The sequence below is a fragment of the Cryptomeria japonica genome, chromosome 10, assembly GCF_030272615.1.
Source record: "Cryptomeria japonica chromosome 10, Sugi_1.0, whole genome shotgun sequence".
In the NCBI taxonomy this organism is placed as follows: Eukaryota; Viridiplantae; Streptophyta; class Pinopsida; order Cupressales; family Cupressaceae; genus Cryptomeria; species Cryptomeria japonica.
Genome location: NC_081414.1, coordinates 909,274,379 through 909,287,384, shown reverse-complemented (window position 1 = coordinate 909,287,384; position 13,006 = coordinate 909,274,379).

The following is a 13,006-nucleotide window of genomic DNA, read 5'->3' as shown; positions in this document are numbered from 1 at the left end:
CGTCTGTGTCCGGAAGCCGTGTCTGTGCTTTGTAGTCGCATCTGTGCTTCACAGAACCGCGTCTATGTTATCCAGTCACGTCTGTGTTTTAAAGTCACGTCTGCGCTGATTTTAACCGCGTCTGTGTTATCCAGTCGCGTCTGTGTTGAGGGTAATCACGTCTGTGCTCACCAGTTTCAAATTTTAGGTTTTCATTGATTCAGTTTTTCGGATTTTGCATTTGGGGTTTCAGATCTGGTTTATTTTGAGCTAACATTTTTAGATCTAGCTAACGAAATTGGCGCAGCTTGTCTTGAAGGCTAAATCGTTTGGTTGAAGGCCCCTATTTTCACAAAGTCTTTTGGGTTTAAAATCTACCTAACTTATGTGCTTGCAGGAAGGGGTGATTATTTCAAACAATCCAAACTACTAACAAATCTTTGTTGCAAGTCCTTGGCAAGGTTTTTTGGATTTTTATTGTGTGCCTTGTTTTCATAGACTAGCAAACACTTCAATTGGTGCACTAAAATTGGATCATTGTCTTTTGTGTCTTGAGCAATAGGCTCTTTTTGTTTAATCTTTAGAGGGCCTGTCTTCCCATGTGGTCATTAGGACTACTAGTGAGAAGAGAACGACCCAAGTGGTAGTGAGGAAAACCCACCTCTTTCGAACCACTATAAAAAAAATGTATTCATGGTGAAAACTATGGATAACGTGTGTTGATTAGTTCATACCGACACTATGTCTCCCCATAAACCTGTTTGATCAAATTTATTTGATCAGTTGTAGGGCGTAACCCCTACCGGCTGGGAGCCTTCTGTATTTACAGAGCTGAAAGTGCCACATGTATGGCCACACGAGCGGATGCCCTTACTAGCACCTTTTTGTTTTAGAAGTCCAAATCCTTCTAGTTGTTGGGGCAGGAGGTTGGACCTCTGGTAGCGGCCCACACACATACAGTTCTTAGTAGAGATACAAAGTTCGCCACGGGGAGTTTTCATGGGGACTGATGCTTGGCTGACCCAAGAAGTGAGTGCCGAGGGTGGAGCCAGTGAGGTCAAGCATCTAAGTATCCGCTCTGAATAGCATAGCCTCGGGGGTAAAACCCCATGTGGGATCAACAACTATTGTCTTGGCCAACCATAAGAATTGTGCTTGACTTATTTTAAACATTCAACACATTCAAGACCAAACAACAAAACATTGTGTCTTTTGTGTCTTCAAGTGTATGCAAAACATTTTTACATCAAACAACACACTTTTTTTGGAGTCATTTTAAGTCTAGACACTTGCAAACATTGGGTCTTCATCTACACTGTGTCCTCTTGTCACGAAAAACAGTCAAACAGTCAAATTTGGTCACAACAAAATGACTTCACAGATTGGAAAAAATTGCACAAATTTTACAGAAACGTGTCTATGTCGGACATAATAGAGTCTGTGTTGTATAACTGTGTCTGTGAAGGGCAGAATCGCGTTTGTGTTCCAACAGTCAACATTACACCTTTGCAAAAAAACTCAGAAACGTGTCTATGTTAAATAGAGCTGCGTCTGTGTCGGGAAACCGTGTCTGTGAAGTATACAGGCACGTCTGTGTTCAGAATTGAAAAGCTGTTACAATCTAGCAAACAAACACAGTTAGTTTCAGAATTCTTGAGCTTCCTAGGTTGTTTCTCTAGGTTTTCATCTAGCATTCAACTTGTCTTTGGGTCTCACAAAATCCATCATTGCTTCACATCTCACTTTATAGTCACACTTGTCTAAACTTGAGTCAAAAAGTCACTTGCTTGTCCTCACTATACTTTGTCAACACACTACATACAACAACACTTTGTTAAGTGGTCCCTCATCAAGGTTTCTTACCTTTGGGTCTCATTTGGTCTTACTTAGAGTCAAGGTCAACTTACCTCATCAAGAGAAACTATCCTCTCTTTGGAAGTCACACCTACTCTACTACATACATACTTGGTCTTACACTTTGGACATTGCAAGTACACTTCAGATTCATTTACATTTCATCCAACTCTTGGTCTTCCATACTCTTTCCATTTTTCATCTAGTCTCACACATCTTGGTTAATACCTAGTTCATGGTTGAAACCCGTCTTCAAAAATCTAGGAGAGAAACTAAAGAGGCTCAAGAGTCTGCAAACATGAGTTCTTATGAGTATGACAATGAGATCTTTTTCAATTCTGATCATACTACATTACCTGACATGGATGCCTATAGAAACATTCCAAATGTTGAGAACATGGACACTACAAACAACAATGCTACACACAATGACAATATGGACAACTTTTCCATACATTCAGCAGATGTGGAAGAATCCATTATGAATCCCCATTTTAGTCGATTGGTTGAGGAAATAATGAGGAGGGATAGACAATACTTTTTACAAATGATGGCACAAAGTGGAGCCAAGATACCTCATGATTTTGACATGTCTCAAATAATGGAAAATCGACCTTTGCAACAACCTCAGTCCAACATGGATCAAAGGAGACCTAATAGTGGAGGAAATAGAGGACCATATATGGTACCTGAATCACCATCAGCTTTGCTTCAAAAACCAGAGGTCCCACATAAACATGGTCAAACATATGATACTCACCTTCGCAGACCATTATGGAAGTCTTATGGAGAAAAATATGCTCAATCACATATCAATGCTAAGGATCAACCACCAAAGCAATGGGATATTCAAAGGCATGCTCAAAATTTGGACACAAGGAAACCCCGTGTCAAATTTGGGGGCAATACAATAGAACATGACATGCCTGTAGAGTATGGTATACATGCACAAAATAGATATGGTGTTCCTCAACATGAATCTATACCAAGTGGTCCATATATGCAGCATCACTATAGACCTCCTCCATATGAACATGTGTATGATCAATATCATCCATATATGCAACATGCTCCTCCTCCAATGGGTACCTCAAACATAGGATATGGTCCAAGAAGTCGATCTCCACCTAAGAACAATTTGGAGCAACAAATCAGGGACATACAAAAGAAAATGGAGGACATAAATACACCGAAGCCAACATACACAATGAGAGACATATGTCCTTATCCATTTGACAAGAGCATTCCAATGCCTCCTTTTCCTACACACTTTGTGACACCTAAATTTGATAAGTATAAAGGAAAAGGAGATCCTAAGGCACATATAAGACAATTTTTCATAGCTTGCATTGAGGTAGCAGCAGAAGAGACATATTTGATGAGATTATTCCCACAAAGCTTAGGTGATCAAGCTATGGAATGGTTCTCCCAACTTCCACCTGGTATTAAGTCATGGGGTGACTTAGCAGAGGCATTTATTCAACATTTTTCCTACAACATAGAGACAAACATATCAGTCACTACTTTGTGCAACACCAAGCAAAAAGAGGGAGAGTCTTTTGCATCATTCTTACAAAGATGGAGAAATCTAGCCAGCAGATGCTCTTGTGAAATTCCACAAAAACAAATGGTAGAAATGTTCACCCAGAATGTTAACAAAGAAATTGACTATGATCTAAGGAAAGCTTGTTTGTCCACCTTCAAGGACGTTATTGAAAAAGGCTTAGCTACAGAAAAGGTTCTAATTGAACAAGGAGTCATCAAGATATTTAAGGAAAACAAAGATGACTTTAAAGGAAAAGACAAGCCAAGATTTTGGAATAAGAACAAGAACACAGTCAATGATGGTGTCGTTGATGCCAACACAGTGTGACCCAAAGTCATCTTTTCAGGATCAAGTTCTACAAACAATCAAGTGAATACTCAAACAACTTCCAGATCACGAAGGAAGTACACCCCATTGGGAGAACCACTTGAGTCAGTTTTCAAGAAGCTTTTGGCAAACAAGGTAATCATAGTTCCAAATTTTCCTCCATATGAACCAAAGGTTAAACCAAATTGGTGGAACGATGATGAGTATTGTGAATTTCATAAGAGCAAAGGTCATAAAACAGGAAATTGTCATGGACTGAAGAACATCATACAAGATCTCATTGATAGAGGTGACATTGAGATTGAGGGACATTCATCTAATCAAGAACATGAGATGTTTAAGGAACCATTCCCAAAGCATGACAAGGGAAAAGCTAAAGCCACAGATGATCAAACCAACTATACCAGAGCATCTTACAACTATGATTCAACTATCAATCACATTTCAATGGACAATTACGTCTCTACCATTATCATCAAGGACAAAACGTCTGAGAATCCTACCCAAAGACCCAAAAGGTGTTGGATCTTCTTCCGAACCTACCTCGGAATGCCATGTTACAACCCATCGAAGTAAAATCACTTTGCAAGGTGCTCCAACTAAAAACACTGCTTCTTCATCAACCAAACCTGAGTATGACCTTGTAGAACAACTAGGGAAGACACCCACGCTCATCTCCATCCTTGAACTATTATGCATATCTCCCGCACATAAAGCCATTCTTGACAAAATCTTGAGAGATACTGCCTTTCCTACTGATCTGAACGTGGACCAGTTTCAAGCCATGGTGGGATACCTTTCCATTCCACACTCCCTTACATTCACAGAAGCCGATGACGCCTCTGTAAGTCAGCCACATAATGCGCCATTACACATTGAAGCCTTCATACACAAACATCGAATACAAAGAGTCCTGATAGATGGAGGAGCAGGTCTAAACATTTGCACATTAAGCACTATTACACAATTGGGATATTTTGATAAAGCTGTGAATTATATAAACAAAATCACCATTAAAGCATATGATGACGAAGAGCGTTCATCCAAGGGCACAGTCACCTTGCCTCTCAGAGTTGGGCCAGTTACAAAGGATGTGGTTTGTCCAAGTCCTGGATTTAAATCTCACTTACAGCATATTGCTAGGACACCCTTGGATTCATGAAATGAGGGCAGTCCCATCCACATATCACCAATGCATTAAGTTTCCTCATAATGGAGTGGAAGTAACAGTTAACGGTGATCCAAATCCATTCATATACTGCAATAACCTGAAATCAAAGACTGAGACCATCATTCCCAGTAATCGTGAGGCTGTTCCTTCCTTGACATACATTGACCCTGAGTCATTAAAACCTTCGACATCAAAACAAGGTGAGCTTAAAGGCAAGTTTCAGGACAAAGGCATGGGGGAATATACTTTAAATCAGACCATGTACTTAAGACAAGTCATGAGTTTCCCAAAAGAATATGGAAGACCACATCCTAACAAGCAAATCTCCATCATGATGCTTAAATGGGACCCTACTACCTTTCAAAGATGGGGTGAACTAGAAGAGGAAGATTTATACCAAATGCTTTTCAGAGACAATGAAGAGGAAACACAAGAGCACATTAGTCTACCATGTGAGAAATATGGCAAAGGCTTCAAAATTCTACAAAAATTCGAGTATGATGGAAAAAGCCCTCTGGGATTACGAAAGGAAGGCTTCATTGAACCTTTACAACCTGAATTGACTCTCAAGAAGGAACGCTCGAAAGGACTTGGTTTCTTAACTTCCAAGGTCCACACCCAAAGGACAGAAGAAGCCTTACAAATCAAAGCTGTCAAAATTCAACAAGAGGATTGCTATTCCACAGATTCCAACGAATGGGAATGGGGTTCCAACAAGTCTTCCAGTGACTACGAGCTCACCGAGACATTCAGAGAGCCAGATGAACCCACAGAAGAAGAGGAGTTTTATAACAAGTTCAGAGTTGGTCAAGAAACAACCCATGAGGAGTCTACACAGTCCTTGTCTCAAGGTTCTAGGTTGAAATCACATAGGATGAGAACACCTGTCCCAGAATGTGCTACTAGTGATGATAATTTGGATTCGCTCACGATCGAGACTGATGAGGAGAGTGCCATCAATGACCTTGATAATTACCTTGACATACCTGAATATAACTGCATCTTCACTCTTAGCCCCGCTAACTTCGAAGACATTAACGGCCTTCCCCTTGTTCACCACCAACTCATTGACTAGGACCATGAAGGACCTGCACAGTTTGACACATTCCAAAACGATGAAACTTTTATTGACTATCTGGGCATACGAGATGATCTTCCCCCTGGAGACCATAAAGAAGGATACACTATAGAACTCAATAGCGTGGCATATTTTGGTGAGGGTGTCGGACCTTCCAGTCGCAAAAATGTGAAAATAAGAACAAATCAAGGGTCTTATGGCGAAAACCACATTGTGGCACTATCTAACCCCAAAAAAGTAAAAAGAAAGGATGTATCTGAGGGTGAAAACCTCTCTGAGGCACCCGAAGATGGAAGGATCGACATTCTCCCAGCATCATATGAGGAAAAGTCATCCATGTTGGTAGAGGAGACTATCAAAACAAACATTGGTACAGAAGAGGTTCCACACAACATATTCCTAGCTCAATCACTGATAGAGTCCGAAAGGTCAAAATTCATAAGTTTCTTCAAAGAGCGACAAATCAACTTCGCCTGGTCATATGCTGATATGCCTGGATTAGATCCGGGTTTGGTAATGCATCATTTGACAGTCAAACCAGGGGCAAAACCAGTAAAATAGAAACTAAGAAAAATGCATCCACAAGTGGCATTACTAGTCAAAGCAGAACTTGAGAAATTACTCGATGTCAGATTCATACGCCCAATTGATTATCCTGAATGGATTTCCAACTTGGTACCTATTAGTAAACCAGATCGCAGAATCAGAATATGTACAGATTTCAGAGACATCAACAAAGCTTGCCCAAAGGATGACTTTCCATTACCAAATATTGACTTGATTGTTGATCTCACTGCAGGTCATGAAATGTTATCATTGATGGATGGATTCTCTGGTTATAATCAAATAAGGATCGCACCCGAGGATCAACACAAAACAACATTTACTTGTCCATGGGGGACTTTCTACTGGAATGTCATGCCTTTCGGGCTAAAGAATGCAGGTGCTACATATCAAAGAGCCATGACTACTATCTTTCATGATCTCATGCACGTAACCGTGGAAGATTATGTTGACGACCTCTTGGGAAAATCAATAGACAGAAATACACATTTGGACATACTTTCAGTCATCTTTGATCGGTTGGAAAAATACAAAGTAAGATTAAACTCCAAGAAATGTGTCTTTGGAGTAACCTCTGGGAAGCTCCTAGGATTCATTGTATCCAAAAGAGGAATTGAAGCTGATCCAGCAAAAGTTAAGGCCATCTTGGAAATGCAACCTCCAAGAAATATCAGTCAACTTCGGTCCTTACAAGGCAGACTCCAGTCCATTCGAAGATTCATAGCACAACTGGCAGATAAGTGTAATCCTTTTCAGCACCTGCTACATAAAAACATCAAATTCAAATGGGATGATAACTGTCAACAGGCTTTCCAGACGCTCAAAGATTATCTTCTAAATCCGCCAGTTTTGATGCCACCAGTTCCAGATCAACCACTGTTACTATACATATCAGCTACTCCAACAGCACTGGGGGCACTCTTAGCACAACAAAGTGCTGAAGGCAAGGAAAAAGCAGTATACTATATCAGGCGCACATTAGTAGGGTATGAGCTAAACTACACACCAATTGAGCGTGCATGTCTCGCCGTGGTCTTTGCTTCGCAGAAATTACGACATTACATGCTTACTCATAAGACTAAGTTAGTTTCAAGAATAGACCCATTGAAATACCTTCTCAATAAGGCAACACTTACTGGGTGACTGGTCAAATGGGTAATGATCCTGAGTGAATTTGACATCGAGTATGTGGATAGAAAAGCAATAAAAGGACAAGCCATTGCAGATCAATTAGTAGATGCTCCGATGATAGATGATGTTCCTCTAGAGGGAGATGAGAAAGAGATGGAGAGATACCCGAGAGAGGGAAGAAAGTAGAGAGGGAGATGCCTAAGAGACAAAAAGGTAGGGGTTAAGGAAGAGAGAGGGGGAATGTAGGGAAGAGATGAGAGACATAATGCTGATATGAGCATGTTGATTATTGAAATTTGACTAAGTCTGAAATTTATAAGAATACTCAAAAAACTAAAATCTGCATTATAACTCTTAGAGATCTGGAACCACTCTCAAACATCCTGACAATATATACATAAAATATAACTTAAAGTATAAGAAAGATAAAAGACAAAGAGAAATGTCACTTATACTTAAATGTTATATTTTGAAATACCTTGTACGCGTTTTGATGTTTTTCATGTGTTTTTTTTGGTGTGTCCACTTTTCTGACCACCATCTTTGTCCAGTTACCCACATGCAAGATTGAAATAATTCAATTGATGTGTAAGAGTTGTGTAGTGGATTGTTACCTGAAGTAGTTCTGACAGTGCAGACTATGTTTTGGTAGTGGTTTCTCTTTTATCTTTCTCTCTTCGCTAGTGAGCCCTCCAACAATGAGTGTTTCTAGCCAGTGAGCCCACCTACAATGAGCATCTTGGTAGTGAGCCATCCTTTGTAAAAATCACCTTAACCGATGTTTCTATTTTGAGAATTAACATTCTCCATGGTTTTTCCCTTCTTGGGTTTTCCACGTAAATTCTAATATTCTCTATGTCTGATTTGTTATGTTCATATGCTTTCATGCTTTATCTATTTTGATTAACTCTAGACTAGTTCTCTCGGATCTGTGAATGAAAGTTTAAAGAAATTTTTTATTGTTAACTGATTCACTCCCCCCCTTTTAGTTGCCCTGATATTTATCAATTGGTATTAGAGTTGTGGTTCCTTGATAGAGAGTTTAACTGCTTGAGGTAGATCCTAATCCGATGGCCCACAGATTATCCATTCCTATCTTTCAAGGATCTGATTATAGTTCTAAAAATTAAAGACAAGAGGTTATCTAATTTCTCTGGATTACAACACTTTGAAGGTTGTGGAAACTATGCATGTTCAACCAACAAATGGTCATACTACTTCAAAAGAGATTCAAGCCTATGAAGAAAATGAAAAGGCGAGGTATGCTATCTTTAGTGCATTATCAAAAATTGAATTGACAAAAGTTATTTCTTTGAATACTACTTGTGAGGTTTGGCAGAAGCTAAAAAATATTTATGAAGGAAATGAGAGAGTTAAGTTAACAAAGAGGCTAACAGCTAAGCGAAGGTATGTAAACCTGAATATGGAAGAAGGAGAAGACATAGTAAGCTACTTTGAGAAGGTTGACAATGTAGTTAATGAAATCAGAGAACTCAAAGGCATCTTGAATGATGAAGATGTGATTGATAAAATCTTGATGAATTTACTGGTGAGTTACAGTGATAAGGTCTCGGCTATTGAAGAAACCTATGATCCAAAGAAGTTCACTAGAGAGTAGATATTTGGTACTTTGGCAATATTTGAAGTGAGAAAGTTTAGAAAAGACAAAGACAAATCAGAGACTACATTCAAAGCATCTGAAGATGATCCAGATGGTATTGAGAGCTTGAACGAGATGGAAGCAAAATTTGTGAGGAAACTAAAGGCAGGCACTGACAAGTACAAAGGTATGTTACCCTTTAAATGTTTTAGATGTGGAAAGATTGGTCATATAGCTACTAGATATCCGGAAAAGGGAACAATACAAAAGTTTAAGGAAAATGAGGGAAAGTTCAATAAGAAAGCCTATTATGTTAAGGATGATGTTGACATTTCAAATGATGAATCAGACTATGAGGAAGGTTTATTTCTAGTAGAAAGGGATATTTATAGGTTTGATATTTCTAAAATTGTTGCTAATGCATTTCATGCTAGAAGAGACAAGAATGAATGGTTGATTGATAGTGCATGCTCAAATCATATGACTGGTGATAAAAGTAAGTTCATAAATCTTGAAAAGTATTGTGGAGGTTCTGTTAGGTTCAAAGATGATCAAATAGCACAAATTATTAGGATTGATTCAACTAGTTTTGATGGAAAACATAACACTGACATTGTTTACTATGTGAAGGGTTTGCATCATGTAATCTTTCAAATGAATGTCAAATAGATGTGCAAAAATGGATATAATGATGTTTTTCAGGATAATGGATGTGAGATCTAGAAGGAGTCTGAAATGTTTATTGCAGCTGGAAGAAGAACAAATGGGAATATATATCAGTTGGAAGGAGCTACAAGACACTGTTTAATATCACAACTTGATGATAAATGGCTATGGCATTGGAGGATGTGTCATATCAACTTTGACAACCTCGTGCAGATCAGTTCAAGGAGTGCAGTGAGAGATTTACCAAAACTGACTAAACCAGAGAACAACATTTGCAGGGAATGTCAAGTAGAAAAGTAGACAAAGAGCACATTCAGAGGAAAAGAGTACTCATCCACTATATTACTAGATTTGATTCACACAAATCTATGTGGTTCAACCAGAATAAGGAGACTGCAAGGTGAGAGATATGTCATGTTATTGATTGATGATTATTCTAGGATGACTTGGGTTGCATTTTTAAGAGAGAAGTCTGAGGCATTAGAGAAGTTCAACATTTTCAAGGCAAAAGTTGAGAATGAGGTTGATAGGAAAATCAAGTGTTTAAAATCTAACAGAAGTGGAGAATTTATTTCTGATGAGTTAAATGATTTATGTGAGAAACATGACATTATCTACCCTCTGAACACCGCAACGGAATGGTGTAGTGGAAAGGATGAACACAACTATATAAGAGGTAGATAGAACTATGATGAAAGCAATAGAACTACCGGAAGTTTACTGGAGAGAAGTAGTTCATGCAACAACATACATTCTTAATAGAATTTTGTACCAATGGAAATATGGGAAGACATTATATGAACTTTGGCATGGTAGAACTCCAACAGTGAAATATTTCAAAGTATTTGGAAGTAAGTGCTATATCCAGAGAGATGAGGATGCTCTTCGAAAGTTTGATAGCAGTGAAAATGAAGATATATTCTTAGGCTATTGAACAAAGAGAAAGGCATACCAATGTTACAACAAAAGGTTTAATAAGATTCTTGAAAGTGCAAATGAAAAGGTTGATGAAAGTACTTCAAAAGACAGAAATAGTGGAAAGATATGAATCTGATGAGTCCAAAGAAAAGAAAAAGGAAAAAGAAATCAGAAGTGAAGAAAAGAATGATCAAGATGCTCTGACATCTACATCCAAGACTCCAAGGTATGTTTAGAAGAATCATTCAGAAGACTATATAATTGGAGATAAGAGAAAATGTATCATCACAAGAAGCAAAGTGACTCAAGATCAAGTTTTGTTGTGTTTACTATCTGAAACTGACCCAAAGATAGTAGAAGAATCTTATAATGATTAAAATTGGATGAAGGCAATGAAAGAAGAACTGGATTAGATTGAGAAAAATAAGACATGGGAATTAGTCAATAGACTGGATGACAAGAACATAATTGGAACTAGATGGGTATTTCGAAACAAGTTGGATGAAAATGGAAAGGTTGTAAGAAATAAGTCAAGGTTGGTTTAGAAAGGCTATACTCAGATTGAAGGCATTGACTTTGATGAAACTTATGCCCCCAATTGCTTAGATGGAGGCAATCTGGATGTTCTTGGTATTTGCAACATTTAAGGACTTCAAGGTCTATCAGATGGATGTGAAATCAGCATTCTTGAATGGAGAATTGAAAGAAGAGGTTTATATTAAACAACTGGATGGTTTTAGATTGAAAGATGATGCAAACATTATTTGCAAATCAAAAAAAGGCTTTGTATGGACTAAAACAAGCCTCTAGAGCCTGATATGGAAGACTAGACAAGTGCCTAACTCATCAAGGATTTGAAAAAGGTTTAGCTGACAACAATTTATACTTCAAGACTAATTCAGGTAAACTCCTAATTGTTGTAGTGTATGTTGATGATATAATCTTGGGAGGAAATGAAGGTATGTGCAAAAGATTTCCTAATGAGATGCAGAAAGAATTTGAGATGTCCATGATTGGTGAGTTAAATTATTCTTAGTCTAAGTACATTAAAGAGTTGTTAAAAAAGTTTGGGTTAGAGAATTCCAAACCGGTGTGTATACCCATGACCACCAGATGTACGAGTTAACCAAAGATGATAAATCTCCTAAGGCAAGTGCAAGTCAGTATAGGTTAATGATGGAAGGATTGTTACATTTGACTATTACCAGACTGGATATTATGTATGCAGTTTGTTTGGCAGCCATATTTCAGCAAGAACCAAAAGAATCACATGTTGTAGCAGTCAAAATGATTTTAAGATATTTGAAAGGTACATTAGAGTTTGGTTTGTGGTATCCCAGGAACCTAGATTTTACCCTTACAGCTTATACAAATGCAGACTAGGCCGAAAGTGTTGATGACAAAAAAAGTACTAGTGGAGGAGCATTCTTTCTTGGCTTTCTATTGGTTTCTTGGTCAAGTAAGAAACATGACTTTATGTCCCTATCTATAGCTGAAGCAGAATATATTGCAACATATTCATCTTGCACACATATCTTATGGATGAAGCAGACTTCTAAGGACATTGGTGTAAATTTTGATGACCCTATCTCAATCATATGTGACAATACCAGTGCAATAAATATTTCAAAGAATCCGGTATAGCATTCCAAAACAAACTATATATCTATTCGATACCATTTCTTCAGGGAAAAAGTGTTGGACAATGAAGTCAGATTTGAGTATGTACCTACAAAGGAGCAAATTGCAGATATCTTTACCAAGGCGTTGTGCAAGGATACTTCCTCTTAGGGGGAGCAGAAGTGAGTTTCATAGGGGAAGTTTTTGCCCGCCTTTGTCATTATTGTCAAAGAGGGAGATAGAGTATGTTTATATGCCAATTTGTTGTTCCTCTTGATGGATATTGATGGATGTTATCATCAATGACAAAGGGGGAGATTGTTAGCATTATGCTATATGTTGTCATTGATGTCAAATCTTGTGGTCCGGATTAGGTCCAGATATGTTATGTTGAGCAGCAGTGTATGCATGAGATATTTTTGGGGTTTGGATATTTATCGAATGTCTTGGCTTTCTAGAAGATGTGTTGTTGATACTACCCAGTGCTATACTTGGGTTTGGATTGAATCGGAAGTCGAGGTTTATGGTCCGGATGTTGAGGTTATGTAAGAA